The sequence below is a fragment of the Sus scrofa genome, chromosome X, assembly GCF_000003025.6.
Source record: "Sus scrofa isolate TJ Tabasco breed Duroc chromosome X, Sscrofa11.1, whole genome shotgun sequence".
NCBI classification, from domain to species: Eukaryota; Metazoa; Chordata; class Mammalia; order Artiodactyla; family Suidae; genus Sus; species Sus scrofa.
The window spans coordinates 716456-740283 of NC_010461.5; the positions used below are offsets into that span (position 1 = coordinate 716456).

The 23828-nt window shown below is 50.1% G+C and overlaps 1 protein-coding gene and 1 long non-coding RNA gene across 3 annotated transcripts in view; one reads left to right on the plus strand and one right to left on the minus strand.

Annotated features, from left to right (window-relative positions):
* The window catches only part of PRKX (protein kinase, X-linked), a 96319-nt gene that overhangs the window by 59035 nt on the left and 13456 nt on the right, over positions 1-23828 (minus strand). The gene's annotated exons all lie outside the window — the stretch shown is intronic.
* LOC106508248 lies at positions 4344-6989 on the plus strand. The gene is made up of 3 exons (XR_002340562.1): positions 4344-5334; positions 6212-6328; positions 6572-6989. It is a non-coding gene; the product is annotated as an uncharacterized LOC106508248 (long non-coding RNA).

Here is a 23828-nt window from a genome sequence, read left to right on the forward strand (position 1 = left end):
CCTCCAACACAATGACACAACCACCTCTGCTTCTTTTATTAGAGAGGTGCGAATGCCCCTTCTGGCACATGCTAACATGAAAAAGAAAACACAGTTAACGTTAAGCCATACCTTGGGGGGAAGGGGAGCATGTTCTATACATTAAAATTCCCAAGCTGTAACATAAATAAATACACCTCCCTGCCAATGCAGCCGGGGAGAGGAACGCCAACAAGTCACCTTGGCTTTGGAAGGAAGTTTCCAATCATGAATATTTTATCAATGCAGAAGTAGAAAGTGATGTACAAACACGAAGAAAAGAAACTGCTCTGTCAGAAGCCAGGAATGAAGAGCCCTAATAAATATTTTAAGTATAGTCTCATCAAAAGATAATTCGGAAGTAAAAATAGAATTTTATGACACTTCGGCAACATCATGTTGACAAAAGTCTGTGGAATTAGATCAACACAGAGAGGCATGGAGGGAGAGCGTTTTCGGGGTTTTGGGTTTTTTTTATCTTTTTAGAGCTGCACCTGCAACACAGGGAAGTTCCCAGGCAAGGGGTCCCATCAGAGCTGTAGCTGCCAGCCTACACCACAGCCCCAGCCACAGCAAGGCAGCAGGAACCGAACTGCATCTGCGACCAACATCACAGCTCACGGCAACGTTGGATCCTTAACCCACTGAGCGAGGCCAGGGATCGAACCCTAGAAAGAAAAAAAACAAAACAAAAAAAGTGGAAGCGTCCATCTTTTAGCTTTGCTGCATGTAAGGGTGGCCATGGGACCTACCTCTGCAAAAAAAGACAGAAAATAGAATTCATGTTCTGTTGTTAAGGCTTCCAATAAATGATACAGGGGTATATGTATTTTTTCCAGGGCTTGGGGGTGCTCCACAGGGTCTGTTTTTTAAGAATAAATTTTACTGGCGTATAGGTAGCTTTCGGTATTGTGTCAGTTCAGGTGTGCAGCAGAGTGAATGAGCTGTACATATCCTCACATCCACAGCTTATCAGATTCTTTCCCACAGAGGCTCTCAGGGACTATTGATGAGATTTCCCCCCAGCTAGAAGTAGGTCCCATCGATTTTCATACAATGGTGTATACACACTATATTTTGTATACAGTAGTGTATATATGCCAATCCCAACCCATGTGTCCCTCCCCCAGCATCTCTCCTCTGGTAACCATAAGTTTGGTTTCAAAAATCTTCAAGTCTGTTTTTGCAAATGACGTTCTTGTGTATCTTTTATTAGAGTCCACATCTGAGTGATCTCGTGTGATGTTTGTCTTTCTCTGTCTGACTTACTTCCCTTAGTATGGTCATCTCTAGGTCCACCCAGGTGGCTGCAAATGGCATGCTTTCATTATTTTTTATGGGTGAGTAATATTCCACCATGTATTTGTACCACATCACCACAATGGAATATTACTCAGCCATTAAAAAAAAAAAAAAAAGGAAATTCTGTCATCTGGGATGACATGGAGAGACGTGGGGATCTTATGCTCAGTGACATAAATCAGACGGAGAAAGACAAACATACATGAGGAATCTCAAAACACAGGCCAATTCATACATACAGAGGACTCTGTGGTCCCCAGAGGTGGGGGGTATGGAGTGAGGGGTTACAAGGTTACAAAATAAATAAATACAACCATAAATAATAAAGAAGTTAATAACAAAGTTACGAAATAAAGTCATGGGGATACAGTGCACCTCAGAGAGACTACAATGCATCAGACTGCATGAGACGCTTGAAAGTGGCTCAGAGAACAGTTCTCAGCACAAGAAAAAAATCCGTAACTAGGGGAGGCGACGGGTGTCACCGAGGCCAATGGGGATCCTTCCGCCCTCTATGCAAAGATTCCTCTGTGGTCTCCCACACCTGCAACGCATATAGCCAACGCTCTCTGTCCAATGCGTCTCCATCTAACGGGGCAGCACTTTTAAAGAAGTCTTTGAAGTGTTTCGAGGCCAAGGTTTTCCTCCCTGATGAGAGAGAGCTTTCAGGAAAACATTTCGTCTCTTCCGCTCTGGCTCACCATGGAATAAAGCAAAAGAGATTCACGCGGGGACAAACTACACTCAGTGGCTCTTCCTACCCTTAAAACTCTCAGGGGAAAACCAACCACAGGGTCCTCAGCCCTTTACACACACAGCTCCTACGTCTGAAAGTGTCTTCATTGATTCCGCCAGCTACAAAAGCCTGGTTTGGGAGCTCGGGCAGATGCAAAGCTATGTCTATATGAGGGATGAGCAAGGTCCAAGGGAGGAGGTCCGGGAGCTGCGTTCCTCTCCTGTGACAGAGCATCACAGAAAAGAGGGTGACGGAGAAGGCCAGCGTCCTCACGGTGGCTCCGCAGGTTAAGAACGCGACACAGCGTCTTGTGCGGACGCGGGCTGGATCCCTGGTCTCACTCAGTGGGTTAAGGATCCGGCGTGCCCTCAAGCTGCGGTGTAGGTCACACATGTAGCTCGGATCCCGTGTGGCTGTGGCTGTGGTGTAGACGTGCAGCCACAGCTCCGCTGAGACCCCTAGCCTGGGAAATTCTAATCTATGTGCCGCAGGTGCAGGCGTGAAAAGGAAAACACACACACACACACACAAAACTGAGTTGTTTGCTGTACAGCAGAAATTAACACAACCTTGTATGCCAACTATATGTCAATAAAATAAAATGCAGGAAGCTCTTGGGTCTTGATTCCCATCTCTGGGTGACTATTCATTCATTTCGCTGGAGAAATAGTTACGTGTTCCTAAAATCACGTGTCTGTGTTCCTAACAGCCTGAAATGCCCAACCGCCATCAAGGGGCTCATCAAATAACCGGCACCTGGCCACGGTGATCCTTCCAGATTCTGAAAAATGCCCAACTCCAAGACACAGCTGGCCCTTGGCTTTCTGAGGCTCAGAACTACGTTGTCTTAGGAAGGCTGGAGCACACGGAAGGGGGAAGGTCCTTTTCCTGGTTGGTCTAATGCACCGGCTTTTCCTCCAACAACACATCATGGCTCAGCTGAAACGAATCTGACGAGCATCCAGGAGGACGCAAGTTCAAGCCCTAATCCCGCTCAGTGGGTTAAGGATCCGGCATGGCTGTGAGCTGTGGTGTAGGTCGCAGACGCGGCTTGGATCTGGCGTGGCTGTGGCTGTAGCTCCGATTCAGCCCCTAGCCTGGGAACCTCCATATGCCACAGGGAGCAGCCCTAAAAAGACAAAATCAACCAATCAATCCATAAACTAAAAATAAAGAAACAAAAGAAAAAAAAGAGGCTTTTGTTTCCAGATAAGGCAGGTGGCTTCGATTTTTGGGCCATTCTGTGTCTTTTTTTAAAAAATTAGAGTTGATTCACAACGTTGTGCCAGTGTCTGCTGTACAGCCAGGTGACCCAGTCGTACCTGTAAACACAGCCCTTTTCTGATCTCATGGTCTCTCTCAAGATGTCCTTTTTTTCCCCTTGGCCCTTTTGGCTCCATCTCTGTGATTCTGATTTCAAAAAGGTCAGGCTGAGGAGTATGACTCCCGCAGGGGGTCCCTCGAATGCTTCAGGTCTAGGGCGGCGTGGCCATACATGGACGGCGGGTCATACCTCTTATTCCTCTGTGGGATGCCTGGCTGATGCTCGTACCCGTGTCTGCAGGCAAGGCGATGACACTGCATGACGCATGCGAGGGGGACCTCTGCCTGCCCAAGTCTGTCTCGTCTTCCCCAACATACTCACCTGTCTCATCTTTCTCTGTGCTTTATTAAAGTCCAGTTATGTGCAGTGTTGTGTCCATGTCTGCCATACAGCAGAGTGACCCCGTCCTACACAGATTTACATTCTTTTTCTCTTACTATTGTCCATCCTGGTCCGTCCCAAGAGACTGGACAGAGTTCCCTGTGCTGCACAGCAGGCCTTCATGGCTTGTCCGTAGTTTGCATCTACGGACCCCCAAACTCTGCGTCCAGCCCACTCCCTCCCCCTCCCCGCGGTTCACATCTTTCAGCGCCAGCAGAGAACAGGGAAAGGGCTCCCAGTTCTCTGGAGAATCCTCCATCCTTCCCAAGCCTCCGCCACCTTCTCCAGGCTGTTGGCATTTCTCCACCACCCCACCCGCCTCCCGTCCCCCGCCCCACACACCCCGAAAACTCCGACACACCCCACGTCATGTGGGTCTTGCATCTGGGGAGCGGGAGAAATAAGACCTGAGGACGGCGACGTCAGCAGCGGGATGCAAGCGGAGCCCAGGCGACACAACCCATTTGCGCGCTCCAAGGTCCCTGCAAACAGCGCACGCCGAGCCTCCGTCTCCCTCTGTCTGTCTGTCTCTCTCACACTCACACACACACACCCCATGACAGCACAAACCGGGCACCTTCGCCTGGAGGTTTCGACAGCCAAGCACAGCTCCCCTCTTACAGGGACGGCCTTGTGCTCACAGGGAATGAAAAGGCATCTCCGCCCCCGAGGTCACAGCAGAGGGTGGAAGAAACCGCCCCGGGGGAGGCGTGGCAAAGGCGGAAAAAAACGCCTTCCTCTCATCAGTGGGGAAGGACCTCTGCTCTCCCTCCGCCCCGAACCCACAAACGGTCCCAAGGGCAGGAAGGTCACAGAGGGACCCCAGGCAAAGCCTGGGCCCTTCAGACGCCACGTGGAAGAGCGCCCCCCACCGCCAGTTGATCTCTGAAAACCCACAAAGGGAAGCACGTGTGACAGCAAACTCCTGTTGTGGCTGGTGGGGGCTGTTTTCAATTGGTTTAAGCTGATGGGGGCTGTTTTCAGTTGGTTTAAGCTGCTGAGGGTTGTTTTCACTTGTGGGGGCTGTTTTAAGTTGGTTTAAGTTGGTGGGGACCGCTTTCAGTTGGTTTAAGTTGGCACAGGTTGTTTTCAGCTGGCTTAAGCTAGCGTGCATTGTCTGCAATTGGTTTAAGTGGGTGTGGGTTGTTTTAAGTTGGTTTACGTTGGTGGGGGTTGTTTAAAGTTTGTCCCGGTTGGTGGGGGCTTTTTTAAGTGGGTTTAAGTGTTGGGGCTGTTTTGAGTTGGTTTAAGCTGGTGCAGGTTGTTTTAAGTTGCTTTAAGTTGGTGGTGGTTGTTTTAAGTTGGTTTAAGCTGGTATGGGTTGCTTTAAGTTGGTTTAAGTTGGTGGGGGTTGTTCCAAGTGGGTTTAAGCCACTAAGGGTGGCTCTAAGTTGGCTTAACCTGCTGTGCGTTGCTTTAAATTGGTTGAAGCTGGTGGAGAAGCCGCGGGAAGACGGTTGTTTTAAGTTACCTGGAACTGAAATCACTTGGGAAAAAATCCACAGAGAATGAGAACAGCAGGGGTAGGCTGCCATGCCAAGGACAAAAGACACAATTCTGGTCTTCATTTCAGGTCCGGGGGTCAGAGGGGGTGATGACAGACCTAACAGGGAGGCCACCTGCTCCGATTTCAGCCAAACAGGCAGGACCCTGCATCCCCCTCTGCTCTCCTCCCATCCCCCACAGCACCTTCTAAGGAAAACCCATCAAGGAACCAAACACCAGAAAGCCACCACCACCCATCCCGGCCCCTGTGCTGGGAGGGGACCCCACAGCGAGCCTGGTCCTGTTGGGTCACCTGCACATGGTCATTCTAATCCTCCCCCTCTGGAGGGTCGAAGTGTGTCCCCCAAGACAATGGTTCAATTCCTAACCCCGGTACCTGGGAAAGGGAGTTTGTTTGGACAAAAGGTCTTTGCAGTGTGAGGAAGTGAGGGGTCTGAGAGAGGTCCTCCTGGATGAGGGGGGCCCTCCCTCCAAGGACAGTGTCCCCCTAAGAGACAGAGAGGAGACCCAGACACAGAGGAGAAGCCACGGGAAGACGAAGGCAGAGATGGGAGGGAGGCGGCCACAGCCCAGGGCCGCCTGGAGCCCCCAGGAGCTGGAAGAGGCAGGAAGGACCCTCCCCTGGAGCCTCTGGAGGGAGCAGGACCCCGGGACCCCTTGACTTCAGATGTCTGGTCTCCAGGGTGGGGGGTGGAGTCCTGCTGTTTTAAGCTTCCCAGTGTGGCAGTTATTTGTTCACGGTTTTGCAGGCAGAACCCAACAGGCGTTTTCCTTGCTATCCCCCTTCTTTTTTGAGGACACGTTTGGAAATCAAAATTGACAGGTTTCCAAGAGCCCCAGGGTTCCGTTCCCGGCTTTGATACACTGATGCGGTTTGGGAAATGTGGGGAAATTTGCAGGCCAGTGCGGAAGACACCCCCAAACAATGCGCGGTCATTCTGCAGGGTGCTGACGAGCAGAAACTCCCAGAAAAACCAGGAGCATTCCCAGAAAGAAAAGCCCATCTGTTCTAGAAGAGTGATGAACTTTCCAAAAGCGTTATCAAAAGAAGCCTGCAAACTGTGAGTCTGTTCCCAGAGAGGATAAGAGATGGTTAAGAATAGCAACATTTGCTGGGCAAAGGAAGCAGTGCTGGGTTTCCACCCGGTGGGTGGGTAAGTCCCCCGGTCCTTGGCCGGGAGACGCCCCCGCCAGAAAAGGGGAATTTCTCCAGGCGACTTGACAAGAGGAAGTTTCACTGAGAAGGCAGCCTGATTCCACATTCCTTGATTTTTTTTTTTTTTTTTTTTTTTTTGTTTTGTTAGGGCTGCAGCAGATGGAGGGTTCTAGATCCTGGGTCGAATCAGAGCTGCAGCTGCCAGTCTACACCACAGCCACAGTCACACGGGATCCAGCCACATCTGCGACCTACACCACCACTCACAGCAACGCTGGATCCTTCACCTGAGGAGCGAGACCAAGGATCGAACCCACGTCCTCATGGATCCTATTTGGATTCATTTCCCGCTGAGCCATGATGGGAATTCCCACATTCCCTTTTAGGAACTGCATTTTCACTTTGTCAATGTGTATACATGCATAACGTCCTGCCCTAAACGTGGAGGTAATTACATGAACAGTTATGACATGAAAGTCTTGCTTCTTTGCCAAGACCTATTTTTTTTTTTAATCTTGGGATTGCAGAAATATCAAATAAGATATGCAATATCCCTTTATCCCTCGCTATTTTAGGGCCGCACCCTCGGCATATGGAGGTTCCCAGGCTAGGGGTCGAATCGGAGCTGCAGCTGCCGGTCTACCCCACAGCCACAGCAACACAGGATCTGAGCCGCATCTGCGACCTACACCACAGCTCACGGCAACACCAGATCCTTCACCCACGGAGCAAGACCAAGGTCAAACCCATATCCTCATGGATCCTAGTCAGCTTCATTAACCACTGAGCCACAAGGAACTCCTATCCCCTTATCTTTCCTAGATACCCCAACACTGGGGACTTCTCAGAAACACTGCACTTTCACTGCTTTATACGGCCGAGACCGTCAAGTAACAGTGTCTGACACACTTTCTTCTTGGGTTCGAAGGGAAAAGGCCCCGTAACAAAGCACGTATCCACGCTGTGAGGATGAAAGGGGTAGAAACACACCATTTGAGGGCATGTTTAAGATCCATGACTTTCCCAACCACGGACGGGGCAACCTGAAATACCACCACCCCGGCACGACGTGTGGATCAGCATTCAGAGAGGCGTTCCCGTGTTCCTCCAGGGGTTAAGAATCCGACGACAACAGCTCGGGTCCCAGCCCTGCACAGGGGGTTCAAGAATCTGGTGTTGCCACACCGGTGGCACAGGTTGCAGCCGCAACTGGATGCAATCCCTGGCCCCAGCGGGGGAGGGGAGAAAAAAAAAAACTATTTCCCGTATGCGCCTAAATATTAAGGAATTGAACCGCTCATTGCACCTAACAAGAAATCACCTGATATGTTCTTCCCGTTTCAGAGATTCAGAAATAAGTCATGGTTCCCTAAAAAGACCTGAGCTCCCACTGTGAAGGGTTTGCTCTACCTCGGATGAGATCTCGTCCTCACAGTGAGGGGCTGGTAGGAGCTTATAAAAGTAATTTTTTTTTTTTTTAAAGACTGCACCTGCGGCATATGGAAGTTCCCAGGCTAGGGGTCCAACTGGAGCTGCAGCTAGCTGCAGGTCTACACCACAGCCACAGCAACGCCGGATCTGAGATGCATCTGCAACTTACACCAGAGCTCACAGCAACGTCGGATCCTTAACCCACTGAGCAAGGCCAGGGATCGAGCCCGTGTCCTCATGGATCCTAGCAGAGTTCTTAACCCACTGAGCCACCATAGGAATGCCTATAAAAGATTCTTTTAAAAAAAAAAAAAAAAAAAAAAAAACACTCTGGAGCTCCCACTGTGGAGCAATGGGTCTTGGGAAGTGCTGGGATGTAGGTTCGACCCCTGGCCTGGGACAGTGGGTTAAAGATCCAGCGTTGCTGCAGCTGCAGCTTGGATCTGATCCCAGGCCTGTGGCTCCATATGGAGCCAAAAAAAAAAAAAAAAAACAAATCAACTCTATCTGGTACCCTGACGAGTACTACGAACCTCAGGATAATCTTTGAGGACGCCCCGTCTCTTACATCCACAGAGTCCCCATTTTTTTAAAAAAACTGGCTGCACCCATGGCATGTGTAAGTTCTGGGGCCAGGAATCGAACCCCACGCTGCCACTGCAACCTGCGGAAACCAGGGATCCTTAAGCTGCTGTGCCACGTGGACACCACCAGATTCCAGACTGGACTGGAGACATTTGCTAAGGGCATCCGTAAAGACGGTCCCCTCCTGCTCACCCACCTCTCCCGTCTGTTTACCTGGCAGTCCAGTGGCAGGAAACACCCCCCTTCCACCTGTCTTCTCTTACCTGTATCCCCGCCCCCATACATAAGGAGGAAGGGAAGGATGGACAGATACACAGACAGACAGAAGCAGCGCTGGATGGAGAGACACAATCAGCACAGACGGCTCCGTCAGCCTATTTCCCAAAGAGGAGCTAAAACCACATCACGACCCACCTGACAACAACCCAGAATCCCTGCCTGGACTTAATCACAGCCCACACATCATCAGGACGGCCCCAACTCCTCCTTAAGACCTGTCAAGCTTCCTGCTGTGCTCTATCTAGTCATGCACGATGGAGGATAATGTGAGAAAAAAGAACGTGTGTGTATATATATATATATATATATATATATATATGCATGTGTGACTGGGTCACCTTGCTGTACAGGAGAAAATTGACAGAACACTGTAAACCAGCTATGATGGAAAAAAATAAAAATCATTAAAAAAAATAAATTGAATCTCTATAGGCAATCCTCCCTCCCTAAAAAAAGAGATTAAACACAGCCATCACCTGGCTTCTGGCATCCGCACCCTCACAGGTGAAGATGCCCAGGATCTGGACGCTACTAAACTCACCTCGCCTCTCATCCCTGTCCCGCAAGTAACACTTTTCTTGATACTTTTTGAAATGAATGTACAGTTGATTTGCAATGTTGTGTCCATTTCTGCCCCACAGCACAGGGAGCCAGGCATTTGCAGACACACATGCCCTTTCTCACGCGATCTTCCATCTATCCCAGGACACTGCACAGAGTTCCCTGCGCTGCACAGCAGGACCTCATGGCTTCTCCGTTCTCAGGGTCCGGATTTGCACCTACGGACCCCAAACTCCCCGTCCCCCCCGGCAACCCCACGTCTGATCTCTGTGGCTGGGGGTCTGTTTCTGTTCGGCAGACAGGTTCATTGGTGCCCTATTTTAGATCCACATGGAAGTGATATCTTACAGTATCTGTCTGACTGACGTCACTCAGTATGAGAGGCTAAGTGCGTGTGTCCTTTTGCATTAGAAAATACTCTCCCCAAATGACACGCGGCCACACCCACACATGTGCACAAAGTACGATGTATGGTTTTGCTCTTCCTCGTCTCAACTATGGAAATTCGAAACTCCATGGGGGGCGAAGACGGGCTTTGAAAAGCAGCTGCCCTAAGTTAAAGATTTGGCGGAGGAGTTCCCATTGTGGCTCAGCAGGTTAAGGCCCTGACACCGTATCCACCGGGCGATGAGGGTTTGATGCCTGGCCTCACTCCGTGGGTTAAGGATCCAGCGTTGCCGTGAGCTGTGGTGTAGGTCTCGGATGCAGCTCGGATCTGGTCGCCGTGGCTGTGGTGTAGGCTGGCAGCGGCCACTCCAATTTGACCCCTCGCCTGGGAATTTCCATATGCTGCAGGTGCAGCTATAAACAGAAGGGGGAAAAAAGATATTTTTGGACCTTTATATGGAAGGATAGTTGAATTACACGTTGCCCTTGTTTCAGGCGTGCACAAAGCGACTCCGTTATACACACACATATCGATTCCTCTGCAGATTCTCTTCCCTCCTAGGTGATGACGATACATTGAGTATAGTTCCCTGCGCTGCCCGGTAGGTCCTTGTTCTCTGTCTGTTTTACATACGAGACTGGGTATCTGTTAAACGCAACCCCCTAACTTGTCTCCCAGCCACCCCATCCTTCCTCCACTGTCTTCCGTCTTCCGTCATTCTCACTTGAAGCGTCAAGGCCCCCTGTGCCTTGCCCACGAGCATCCCTGATGCTACCAAAGCAGAGCCAGGCACAGTCAAGGGCTCAGTGTGGGGATGGAGAAGCCCAACCTTGCCCGAAAGGCAGGCGGAAGTTCAGGCAACAGGCCAGCCAGGGCGGAACACCGCCACAGGCGCAGAGAGTCCAGCAGGGACAGCGGCTCCTGTCCACGGGGCTCTGAGAGCCTGGGAGCATTTCAACACAGGTTCCACCCCCTCACCCCCAGGGAGCAGGGCTCCCCTCCCCCACTCTACAACCCGGCCAGCCCCTGGGTTTCCAGGGAACACTCTTTGTCCTCACCCTTCCTCCTGCGCGGGAGGGATGAAGATACCAAGGTCACCCCAGGACGTTTGTGCTGAGATCACCACTGGGACACGTCTGACAGATCCTGACTGCGCTTCAGCCCCAAGGGTGCCTGAGGATCTGAGCCCCCCCCCTGCCCCCGCCGCCACCCCCCGATGCAGCAATTCTGCAAGATGGGGACTCCAGGGCAGGTCTCATTCACCCCTAACTCGCCAGGTGCTCCTGGAGCTAGGAAGAAATTCCCAGACACCTCAGGGGAGGCTGGTCCCTGGTGGGTGGGCTCTGAGGGTCCCTTCCAAAGCCCTCCCATCATCAGTGGAACCCACACGGCCCAGTGTCGGCCGTCACCTCCCTGTACCTGCAACACTGGCTGCAAGCTCCCCTCCATTCAAGGGACGCTAAGGTTTTTGTTTGTTTGTTTGTTTGGTCTTTTTTTTTTTTTTGCCATTTCTTGGGCCGCTTCCGCGGCATATGGAGGTTCCCAGGCTAGGGGTCGAATCGAAGCTGTAGCCGCCAGCCTATGCCAGAGCCACAGCAACGCAGGATCCAAGCCGCATCTGCAACCTACACCACAGCTCACGGCAACGCCGGATCGTTAACCCACTGAGCAAGGGCAGGGATCGAACCTGCAACCTCATGGTTCCTAGTCGGGTTCGTTAACCACTGTGCCATGACGGGAACTCCAGGACGCTAAGGTTTTATCTCTTTCAACATTTAGACTGGTGAAACTCGTTCAGGAATGTTTCAAAGAATTTAAAAAGAAAAAGGATATATAACTTCTAAGGAGACTGAAAGGAGGCCGCATCTTAATAAAATGCCCCTCTTGATGGTGATTTTTGCTTCTGTCTGTTGAAAAGGTGTTTGCAAAAAGAACAAGACACTGAGCTGCAGGCCTGGAGTGAGGGGATGAGGGCAGATGGGGGCCAAAAACAGGGGTGCCTTTGCCTGAACAATTTTCTTTTTTTCCTAGGGCCGTACCTGCAGCATATGGAAGTTCCCAGGCCAGCTGTCAAATTGGAGCTGCAGTTGCCAGTCTACACCACAGCTACAGCAACATGAGATCTGAACCACAGCTGCAACCTACACCACCACTCAGGCAACGCCAGATCCTCAACCCCCTGGGCAAAGCCAGGGATCAAACCCTCATTCTCACGGATACTACTGTTGGGCTCGTTCCTGCTGAGCCACAAAGGGAACTCCAAATTTTTTTAAATTTTTTTATTTCTGAACTATAGAAATGTCTTACGTACACAATAGCTAAATATATGTTACCTGATCAATTTAATACGCACACATTAGACAAGGATGCCAAAATAATTACGATGCCTTGATGAAAGAATGTACTGCTGTCAAACCTATCTCTTTGCCTTAAGGATTATAGGAGTTTCCTGGTGGCGCAGTGGGTTAAGGATCCATCACTGTCACTGCTGTGGCGTGCATTCCATCTCTGGCTTGGGAGCTTCCACATGCCAAAAGACGCAGCCAAATAAAAATCTCAGAAAGAAAGAAAAGATAATAAACTACATTACATGACATCATTGCACCCCAAAAAAAATTTTTTTTAAAGAAACGATTGTAAACTACATTACAGGACATCGTAAGTGGGTAACGTGGGTACTTCTTTCAAAAGTTGGATTCTGGAATTTACGGCTGCAAACAAGTTTAGACAAACTTCTGTTTTATCGGGGGTAGGGAGGAACCTTTAGAAGGTGTTTTAAAGAACTGTGCTGGGAGTTCCCGTGAGAGCTCAGCAGTTAGAAGCCCTACTAGCATCCGTGAGGATGCAGGTTCGATCCCTGGCCTCGCTCAGTGGGTTAAGGATCTGATGTTGCCGTGAACTGCAGTGTAGGTTGCAGACGCAGCTCGGATTTGGCGTCGCTGCGGCTGTGGTGTAGACCAGTGGCTACAGCTCCAATTCGACCCCTAGCCTGGGAACTTCCATATGCCACAGGTGCAGCCCTAAAAAGACAAAAAAAAAAAAAAAAAAAGAATGTGTGCTAAGTCTGATTCAACTTAAAACCAAGAACTAGACACTCTGAAAGAGTGAATTTTATGGCTTGCGTATCATATCGTAATAAGCAAAATTTATCCCAAATGATGTTTGTTTTGGATAAAGTTATGAAGGCTTTTTAACTAAGCCTGGAGCCTGAACTTCAAAGATCAGTTCCGCTGAGCGCTGGGGGGAGGAGTGGGCTTTGTGAGATCACGCGTCTAGACAGCGCGAAAAAAACCACCAAGTAACTGCTCCCAAATGCTGCTGAGGCCAACATTCCATTTCACCGTGTCCTGCTTTAAAAGATAACAACAGAGCTGATAGAACCACAATTCTTGCACTGACAGATGACTTACTGAGTGCTACTCCCTGATGGCAAGGATACGAAATGTAGAATCACAGAATACCAACCGTGCCAGCTCCAGCCCCAACACGGACAAAGGCCACACCAGGAAATGCCTGGAATTCCCGGCCCCGCCTTCGCTTTCTCTCAGCAGATGTGCTTGGTCTTTGTATGTTCACTGCGCAAAGCCGGCCAAGTGAGAGCAGCAGCCCTAAACTGCCCCCAGGGGGAGGTGATTAAGTCACAGAAACAGCCCCCCAGCTCCAATGACCAACCGTGCATCAGCAGGTTTCTCCACCTCAGCATGATGGACAGTCTGGGTTAGAGGATCCTGTGTGCTGGGGGTGTCCAGGGCACTGGGGCGGAGGGGGGGGGGAGTTGACCCACTGCAGGCCAGCAGCTGCCCCCTTTCTGCTGTGTGACAATCACGATGTCTCCAAAGTGTCCAGAGAAAACAGCAATGCCCTCGGCTGCAAAACAACTGCTCCAGAACATGGGAAAAGGATGGATGGATGCATGGATAAAAGACAGATGAGAGACAGGTGGAAGAAATAAAAATAATATTAGGTAGATGCATGCACAGATACAAAGATGCTTTATACGCATACACACATACATCCATAATAAACACAGAGTGATACAGAGATGACAGAGAAATACAGACAGATGTAAATGGATGACACAGATGATTGAGACAGATGAGAGAATAAACAGGTGGTGGCTGGACGGATGGATGGATAAAAGATAATAGGTCAGTGGGAGACAAGTAACAATGACGACAGAGAGATACAGTAGTGAGATGACAGACAGACAGACGACAGATATAGATACATACATAACGGAGAAGAGAGATGACAGATGACACAGAGATGACAGAGAAACAGAGAGAGAAAAACGGATGAGATGGATGACAGATTACACAGATAGGAGACGGACACATACACGGAAGGAAAGAGAAAACTAAAGGAGGATGGATGGATGGATGGATGGATGGATGGACGGACGGACGGACGGACGGACAAAGAGACAGAGCCTCCAGAAGCTGGAAGAGGTAGGAAGGACCCTCCACTGGAGCCTCTAGAGGGAGCTCAGCCATGGGACCCCTTGACCTCAGACACCTGGTCTCCAGGATGGGGGAGCGTGGGTGCCTGTGGGTTTAAGCCCCTAGTCTGCTTATCTGGATGGAAGTCTGTTCTGGGAAGAACCAGATCTTATCTGGAAACAGGGTCTTTGCAGGTGTGAGGAAGGGAAGGGTCTGAGAGGAGGTCCTCCTGGATGAGGGGTCCCTCCCTCCAAGGACAGGGCCTCCTGAGAGACACAAGAGGAGACCCAGACACAGAGGAGAAGCCACGGGAAGATGGAGGCAGAGATGGGAGGGAGGCGGCCACCAGCCCAGGGCCGCCTGGAGCCCCCAGGAGCTGGAAGAGGCAGGAAGGACCCTCTCCTGGAGCTTCTCAAGGGAACCCAGCCCTGTGACACCTTGACCTCAAAACATGTGGTCTCCAGGGCTGGGCAGAGGGTGGAGATCTGTCGTTTTAGGCCACCTGGCTTCTCACGGCTTGTGACAACAGCCTCAGGAAGTTAACACAAGGGACCCCGTCGATATCAGGGCAGACAGACACCCCCAAAGGCAGTGGCCGCCAGCACCCAAACAAAGGTGTAGCTGAGAGCCACGCCTTTGGGAGCCACCAGCTGCAGGACGACAGCTAACGTCACAAGGATGGGCAAGTTCCCCCTTTGGACTTTGAAAAATCCCTCCTTGAAACGTCCAGCCGTCCTGCGAGAAACTCTTCCTGTTGCTCCTTCACCGGAACATCCTATTTTTGTTGATGGAGACAGAATCTTGTCACACTTCTCCGAAATTATGACTCAAAGGAAAACTTAAAAAAAAAAAAAAAAACCTTATGTTCCCTTTTTGTTTTAATGGTCTCTCGGGTTCCACGAATTATGTGCTTTTTCTGGAATCTTGGGTCTTTTGCCGTCTTGATGTCTCGGACAGAGGAACCTACTGATCAAGACAAGGCTGATGGTCTTTTCCTATTAAGACCATAAACAGTAAATGCTGGAGAGGGTGTGGAGAGGAGGGTTAGGGTGGGAACGGAAATTGGTTCCACCACGATGGAGGACAGTCGAGAGGCTGCTCAGAAAACTAAACAGAGAATGACTGTAGGATCCAACAACCCCACGCCTGGGCATCTCTCTGGAGAAAACAATCCTCTGAAAAGATCCATGCACCCAATGCTCCTTGCAGTACTAGGTACAACAGCCGAGACATGGAAATAACCTGTATGTCCATTGACAGAACAGTGCATAACGAAGACGTGGTCTGTGCATACCGTGGAATATTACTCGGCCATGAAAAAGAACACAATAATGCCACTTGCAGCAACATGGATGGACCTAGAGATGATCACACGAAGTGAAGTAAGTCAAACTGAGAACGACAAAGAGCATACGAGATCACTTCTATGTGGCATCTAAAATACGGCACTATCTACAGAACAGAAACAGACTCACAGACATGGAGAACACACATGTGGTTGCCAAGGGGGAGGGGGAAGGGGAAGGGATACATTGGGAGTTTGCGGTTGACAGATGCAAACTATTGTCTGTTGGATGGATAACCCACCAAGTCCTCCTGCAGAGCACAGGGAATTATATTCAATATCCTGTGATCAACCATCATGGAAAAGAATACGGCAAAATATCTATGTGTGTAACTGAGTCACGCAGCTGTACAGCAGAAATTAAAACAGCGCTGTCTGTCAACTCCACTTCAACAAAAGACATTAAAGAGAAGAAAAAAAGAAAGAATGAGTCTCTGGAGGACCACTCAAGTTTTCGTGTGTGAGTGAGGTTGGGATGCTTGGCTTTGAAAGAACAGCCAGTTCTTGCTGCCTTGCTTTTTTTGTTTGTTTGTTTTGTTTTGTTTTTGGTCTTCTTAGGGCTGCACCTGCAGCATAGGGAGGTTCCCAGGCTAGGGGTCCAACTGGAGCTGCAGCTGCCAGTCTACACCACAGCCACAGCAATGCAGGATCCGAGCCTCGTCTGCCAGCTACATCACAGCTCACGGCAACGTCAGATCCTTCACCCACTGAACGAGGCCAGGGATCGAACCTGCATCCTCATGGGTACTAGTTGGATTCGTTTCTGCTGAGCCACAGCAAGCACTCCTGCCTTGCATTTCTGGACAGAGAAAACTTCCAACGGTGCGGATGGTTCCCTGGGCACTGTGTTCACAACAGGGGGACGTGGTAGTCGCCAGAGAAGTTCCCTTTGAGCCTCAACCCGTGCAGTTCCTTCTTGCTGGGTGTCTACACCTACGTTATTCCTGTGTCCCTGGAAATGCACTGTGGTATCAGTTTAACGCAACCTTGGAAAAGGTAGACTGTGAGCGTGTGTGTGCGTGTGTGTGTGTGTGTTTATACTTTTCTGTTTCTGTGTGTGTTTCTGTGTTTGTGTGTATTTCTCTGTGTGTATGTTTGTGTGTGTGTGTGTATTTCTGTGTGAGTTTCTGTGTTTGTGTGTCTGTGTTTCTGTGTGTGTTTTTGTGTGTATTTCTATTTCTGCCTTTGTGTAGGTATATTTCTGTGTGTATGTGTATTTCTCTATGTGAGTTTCTGTGTGTGCAAGTGTATTTCTGTGTGCTTGTGTACTTCTGTGTTTGTGCAGTGTATATTTCTCTGTGTGTGTTTCTGTGTTTGTGGGTGTGTGTAATTCTGTGTGTTCCCGTGTGCAGGGTGTGCAGGTAGACAACTGTGTGCAGGCAGACTGACACATGAAAGTCTCCGACCGTATTCACGATGGTGAGAGACTAGGAATAATACACACACACACACACACACACACACACACACACACACAGTGACAGATCTCGGAGATATTTCAGGTTCAGTTCCAGACCACTGCAATAAATCAACCGTCACAATAAAACGCGCCAGAGAGATTTTTTTGATTTCCCAGTGCCTGTGAAAGTGATGCTGAGGGAGTCCCTGTTGGCTCAGGGGGTTAAGGACCCAGCATTGTCACTGCTGTGGCTCAGGTTTGATCTCTGGCTAGGAGCTTCTGCATACTCCAAGTGTGGCCAAAAAAAAAAAAAAAAAACTGATGTCCACTCTCCCCTGTAGTCTACTAAGTGTACAACACTTTATGTCTAAAAGACAAGGCAGAGACCTTCATTTTAAAAGGCTGTCTTGCTAAAATATGTGAACTGGAACTCCCGCTGCGGCTCAGTGGGTTAAGAATCCGACATAGTGTCTGTGAGGATGCAGGTTCAATCCCTGGCCTTGTTCCATGGGTTAAGCACCCAACATTGCTGCGAGCTATGCTGTTGAGGTTGCAGATGCATCTCAGATCCGCTGTGGCTGTGGCTGTGGTATAGACTTGCAGCGGCTGCTCTGCTGGGACTCCATCTGGGAACTTCCAGATGTCACAGGGGCGTCCGTAAAAAGAAAAACAAATGAATCAATAAATAACACATGCTACCCATCCTGAGCCTTCAGTGTGTTGTTGTCATAGTTACGTGAAAGCTCCCGGATCACAAATACGGACACATTTGAAATACGGCGAGAATTACAGGAATGGGACCCAGAGCCACGCAGCGGACAGACGCTGTTGGAAAAACGGCCCCGACAGGCTTGCTCACGGAGGGTTACCACAAACCCTCCATCACAGAAAAATGCAATTAGCAGCAAAGCGCAGGCAGGCATGCTCCACCTGCATACCTGTTCTCTAGGGAGTAAACCATGAGTCTCCGACAAGTTCTCAAGAAAGCCCGCTGGTCCCTTGGCGAACTCAATCGACCCCTCGGTGAGGAAGATGTTTTGCTTTGAAATCCTCACGTCACCTTTCCTTCGGACCGTACAGAAACAGCAGAGACACTAAGAGGGCTCCGTGCAGGATCAGGCACCAGCGATGCTTAGAAAATAGGAGCTGGTTTTAATGGCTTTCAGAAAACACCCGTTATATCTCTGGACTTTCAGTGCGATTAGGGAAAGGTCTTTTGGGTGTGTCGTGTATCTCAGGTGTCAAATGAATTGGGGGAGAGCCAAGAATATTATTCAAAAGCTGTTTCGGGAGTTCCCCGTGTGGCTCAGTGGGTTAAGAACCCAACACTGTCTCCATGAGAATGCGGGTTCCATCCCTGGTCTCACGGAGTGGGTGAATGATCTGGCGTTGCCGTGAGCTATGGTGTGGGTCGCAGACAAGGCTGGACCCCACGTCGCTGTGTCTGTGCCGTAGATCGGCAGCTGCAGCTCCGATTCCACCCCTGGTCTGGGAACGTCCATATGGCATGCGTGTGGCCCTAAAAAAAAAATTAAAAAGATCCTGAGGTGCAGGCCCCCCCAGGAGGATAGAATTCTGATGTCTGATTTTGTTTACGTATGTGATTGTCAAGGTTCTGAAAGATGGAAGGCAAACCCCTAGGGCTCTTTAAAGTCAAAAGACGTGAGCTTGAATCAAAGAAAGAAGACAGGGATGATCCCGCCATCTCACTCCTGGGCATCTGTCTATCCAAAGATAACCTAATTAGAAAAGATCCACGCACCCCTATGTTCACTGAAGCACTCTTCACCACAGCCAAGACACAGAAGCAACTTAAACATCCACAGACAGAGGAACGGATAAAGAAGATGTGGTGCATGTACACCATGGAATATTACTCAGCCATAAAAAAGGAATGGAATCATGCCACGTGCAGCCACACGGGTTCAACTAGAGATTCTTATACAACATGAAGTCCGTCAGATAGCAAAAGACAAAAAGCGTATGATCTCACTTACACATGGCATCAAAACTACGGCACGGAGGAGCCTAACTATAGAACAGAAACAGACTCAGACCAGGAGAACAGAGTGTGGTTGTCAAGGGCAGGGGGGGGGGGAGCGGGATGGAGGGGGAGTTTGGGGTTCGTAGATGCACCCGAGGACACAGAGGACAGCAACCAAGTCCTAGTGCACAGCACAGGGCAGCCTATTCACCTGTGATCAAGCATTACGGAAAAGAACACGAAAAAGAATACCTATGTATAAATGAGTCCCTTTGCTGTATGCCTGAAACCAACTCAACACTGTATGTCAACTCTACTTCAATAAAATAAATTAAAAAAAAAAGAAGTTGGGGGTATCTGGGGGTTGCCATAGCAACACTGACTCCGCACACACCATCTTCAGGGCACCAAGGCGTGTCGGACGCGCTGCTAGAAGGAAACCAAGAAGTCTGCTACCCTACCGTCTAGGAGAGACGGGTGAGTCTGGAACTAGTCATACCAACCTGGTGAACCGGTCAGGCTCAACTAGTCCTGCTGAGTCTACTCAGGAGCCTGTCTTGTCTGCATAACAGTCAGGGCTGAGGCCACCAGATGGCTCCAGAGCTACAATGATCCTTATAATTCATGATAGGAGAAGGCCAGGATTCAGCTCAAAACTCATTCTTGGTCACAGACAGTAGTACTAAAACTGTGTAAGGTCCGAGTTCCCGTGGTGGCTCGGCAGGTTAGGAACCCAACATGCCTCCGTGAGGATGCAGGTTCAATCCCTGGCCTCGCTCCGTGGGTGAAGGACCCAGCGTTGCCGTGAGCTGCAGTGTAGGTCACAGATGCAGCTTAGATCTGACGTCGCTGTGGTGCAGGCCGGCAGCTGTCGCTTCCATTCTGCCCCTGGCCTGGGAACTTCCATATGCCCCACGTGAGGCCCTAAAAAGCATCTATGTATCTACACACACCCCACACACATGCCACGTCCTCATCCATGCCTCTGTCAATGGACACGTAACTGGCTTCCATGTCTCGGCTCTTGTGAAGAGTGCTGCTATGAACACTGATTGGGGTGCCTGTGTCTTTTGGAACTGAAGTCCCAGGAGGGGGACTGCTGGATGATATGGTCCCCCTGTATTTAGAAACACCTACAAACTTTTCGCCTGGCAGTAAAGATGCCCATTATTTGCATCTTACCTATGTCGAGATCCAGCCTTCTCCTACTCACACAGCTCAACCCCAACGCCCCCACGAGCTCGGGGCTCCGTGCGTCTCCCCTCCAATCACACCTGCCCCGATCCCGGCCACCGCCACACCTGCGCTGTGAACGCCTCGCCTGCTTGTCGGCCCCGATTCCACGCCTCACAATGTCTGCCCTTCCCTGATATGAATTTCTATGTATAAGCTGCTTGAAAATGTGACGTGCAATCCTGCCTCTTTTTTCGTAACGGCCACACTCACAAGGCATGTGGCAGTTCCCAGGCCAGGGGTGGAATCCAAGTCGAGTCTGTGAGATCTGCTGCTACAGCAGCAACGCCAGATCCTTAACCCACTCTGTCCAGCCGGGGATCGAACCCACGTCTCCGAAGCCTTTCTGAAGGTTCCCTCTTCAACGCACCATCCGTGGAGTTCTCGTCATGGCTCCAAGGTTAACGAACCCGAGGATCTATGAGGATGCGGGTTCGATCCCTGGCCTCGCTCTGTGGTTAAGGATCCAGTGCTGCTGTGAGCTGCGCTGTAGGTCACAGATGCGTCTGGGAACCCGCGTTGCTGGGGCTGTGGTGTAGACTGGCAGCTGCTGCTCCGATGGACTCCTAGCCTGGAAACTTCCATACGCACCGGGTGCGGCCCTAAAAAGACAAAAAACAAAAACAAAAAAGAAAACAGCACCTGTTCAAGATCAAAGGCGTCATTTGAGACAAAAACATGCTTCCTTCCCATCAACCGTCTTCCTCTGGGACTGCCTCGAGCTCCCCACATATCCAATGCCACCCACAAAACCCTGTCTCCCAGACCAAGGACTAAGAAGCCACATCGTCCCCCAGTGGGGTTCGGGAGGGAGACCTGAGGGTGTCTTAAAAGCCCCCCGGCCCTACGCTGGGTGAGCACCCATCACTGTGTGCTGCAGGTGAACCGTGTCCTGGGCAAGCACGGGGAGCTTAACGTCTGCTTAGAAAACAAAAGCGAGCCTGTCTTCCAGTGCCCGTGCCTGACTCCTGCCCGGCCGGAGCCAGGGGACGCGTTCCCAGCCCAAGGCATGTTGTCCTTCAAGCCTGGGCACGGCGGGCATGCCACAGCCCTGGGCACGGCGGGCATGCCACAGCCCTGCTCCAAAGGGCGACGCCACACCAGCCACTCGGGAGGTGAGGCACAACACCGGCAGCCAATAAAATCAACCGAAAGGCAGTGTCTCAGTTGCTCAAGAATCTTGATGAAAGCTACTCACCCCATCCTGAAGGCCCTCCAGTAAACTGTGCCTTCCCTAGAAAATGACGGAAGACAATATGAGAAAAAAAATGTCTATCTATGTGTGACCATGTATGGGCCACGCTGCTGTACAGCAGAACTCGAAGGAACACTGTAACTCAACTAAAATTAAAAAAAAAAAATCTTAAAAAAAATTTTTTTAAATGACACGAATGAACCTGTCTACACAACAGGGAACTCTATCCAGTCTCTTGGGAAAGAACTTGATGGAAGATACTATAAGAAAGGGAATGTGTGTATATGCATGACTGGGGCACTTTACTGTACAGCAGAAATAGGCCAAATACTATAAATCCACCATACTTTAATTAAAAAAAAAAAACAGAAAAAGAAATTGTGGTATATACACCATGGAATATTACTCAGCCATAAAAAAGTAATAAAATAATGTCCATCTGCAGCCACACGGATGGATCTGGAAATTATGCTACGAAGTGAAATGAGCCAATCAAAACTACAATGAGGTGTCACCTCACTCTGATCAGAATGGCCATCATCCAAAAGTCTACAAACAATAAAAGCTGGAGAGGGTGTGGAGAAACAGGGAACCCTCCTACACTGTGGGTGGGAATGCAAACTGGCACAACCACTATGGAAACCAGCAGGGCGATTCCTCAGAAAACTAGTCATAGAACCACCATAGGATCCAGCCGTCCCCTGTCCAGGCATCTATTCAAAGAAAACCATCATCAAAAACATCCAATCACCCCTATGTTTACAGCAGCCCTATTCGCAAGAGCCAAGACATGGAAACAGCCTAAATGGATGAGGAAGATGCGGCCCAGAAATACAATGGAATACTAGTCAGCCATCAAAAAGAATGAAATCATGCCCTTTGCAGCAACCCGGATGGACTTAGAAATTATCATACGAAGTGAAATCAGACAGAAAGACAGGGGTCACAGGAGATCACTAATACGTGGACGCTAATGAAAAATGATACAAAAGAACTTCCAAAACGGAAACAGACTCAAAGATTTTGAACCAAAGTCATGGTGACCAGAGTCGAAACGGCATGGACGGAATAAATTAGGGGGTTGGGATTGGCACACATGTGCGACTATAGTAAAATAAATAGGTAACAAGGACCTACTGTGTAGCACAGGATAATGAATCAACACTGCGTAATAACCTCTATGGGAAAAGAATCCAAAAACAAATGGATATGTGTGTGTGTGTATATATATATATATATATATATAAAAGACAGACTTTGCAGGAACCTGAAACCAACACGACGTGAAAGTTAACTGGACGCCAACAACAACAAAATTTTTTTAAATGCCTTCTTTCAAGCACCCACACCCAAGAGTCCTGCTCTTTGTGCAACTGAGTGATTCCTGGGCTGGACTCGGTCCCCCCCACCTTATAATAATGCTGCTATGAACGTTCCGATCACTATGCGATGTGTGTCACGATTCCTGGGTGTCTTTTCTGGGGGCAGAAGGAAGCAGCCTGGAACCCTACCGTCCCACGTACCGTGGCTCCCTTCTAAAGGAAGAATTCACACGCCCCCTCTGGGGGCCGAACTGGGGTCTATCTACCTGGGAACTACCTGCCCTGCTGACCCAAGGGGACAGCCGGGGCCGCGAGCTTGGACGAGGCGGCGGTGCTCTGGTTTCAGCAGAGTAATTGTCCAAGTCCAAAGACCCATAGCGTTTTCCACAGTGCGCCAGACTGCCACCCCATCAGCCACCAGTGCCCGTGGGTGTGCGCACCTATGTCTGCTCCGGGAACCATCGCGGGCGCACACGTACCGCTCAACGTAGACAGGAACGCACACCACAAAATCACCAGCCAACTACATAAAGATGCAGGTTTTCCGTTTTGCAAAGGCAGAGCCCGCTGATACCGCAGGCACCCGACCTGCCCACCGAGCCATCTGTCAAGAGCATCCCAAGGTCTAGACTAGACAGGAGTTCTCGACGTCAAGACCACACACTTGCAAGCAGTTCGACCTGACGGGCTGTGCCCTCACGTGACTCTGGCTTTTCAGGAAGACAAGCAGCTGCCCTGAAACGCCCTGCACATGCGGGCCCGGCTTCTGGAGCAGGTGGCCAATGCCTCATTTTCTCCGCGCTTATGTCTGCAGCTTGGTCCCCAGGGGAAGCAGCTGGGGCTTTTCACACAAGGAGGAGGGAGAGGAACGAGCACAGGCTGGAAGAGGGACCCGTCAACCCACAGGAAGGCACAGCTGCCGAGGAGGGTCACCCAGCCCCAGCACACAGAGCACAGCGGATTGGCCAGTGACCTGGAGGAGCTGGGCTGCCCAGGACGGCGGCAGGCAAAGATGCCCCCGGCTTAGCAGGTCTCCTGGGTCACAGGTTTGTTTTTTTTTTTAGGGCTGCACCATCAGCATATGGAGGGTCCCAGGCTAGGGGTCAAATTAGAGCTGCAGCGGCCGGCCTACACCACAGCCACAGCAATGCGGGATCTGAGCCACATCCTCGACCTACACCACAGCTTGTGGCAATGCCGGGTCCTTCATCCGGGGCTTGAGGCCAGGGGCCGAACCTGAAACC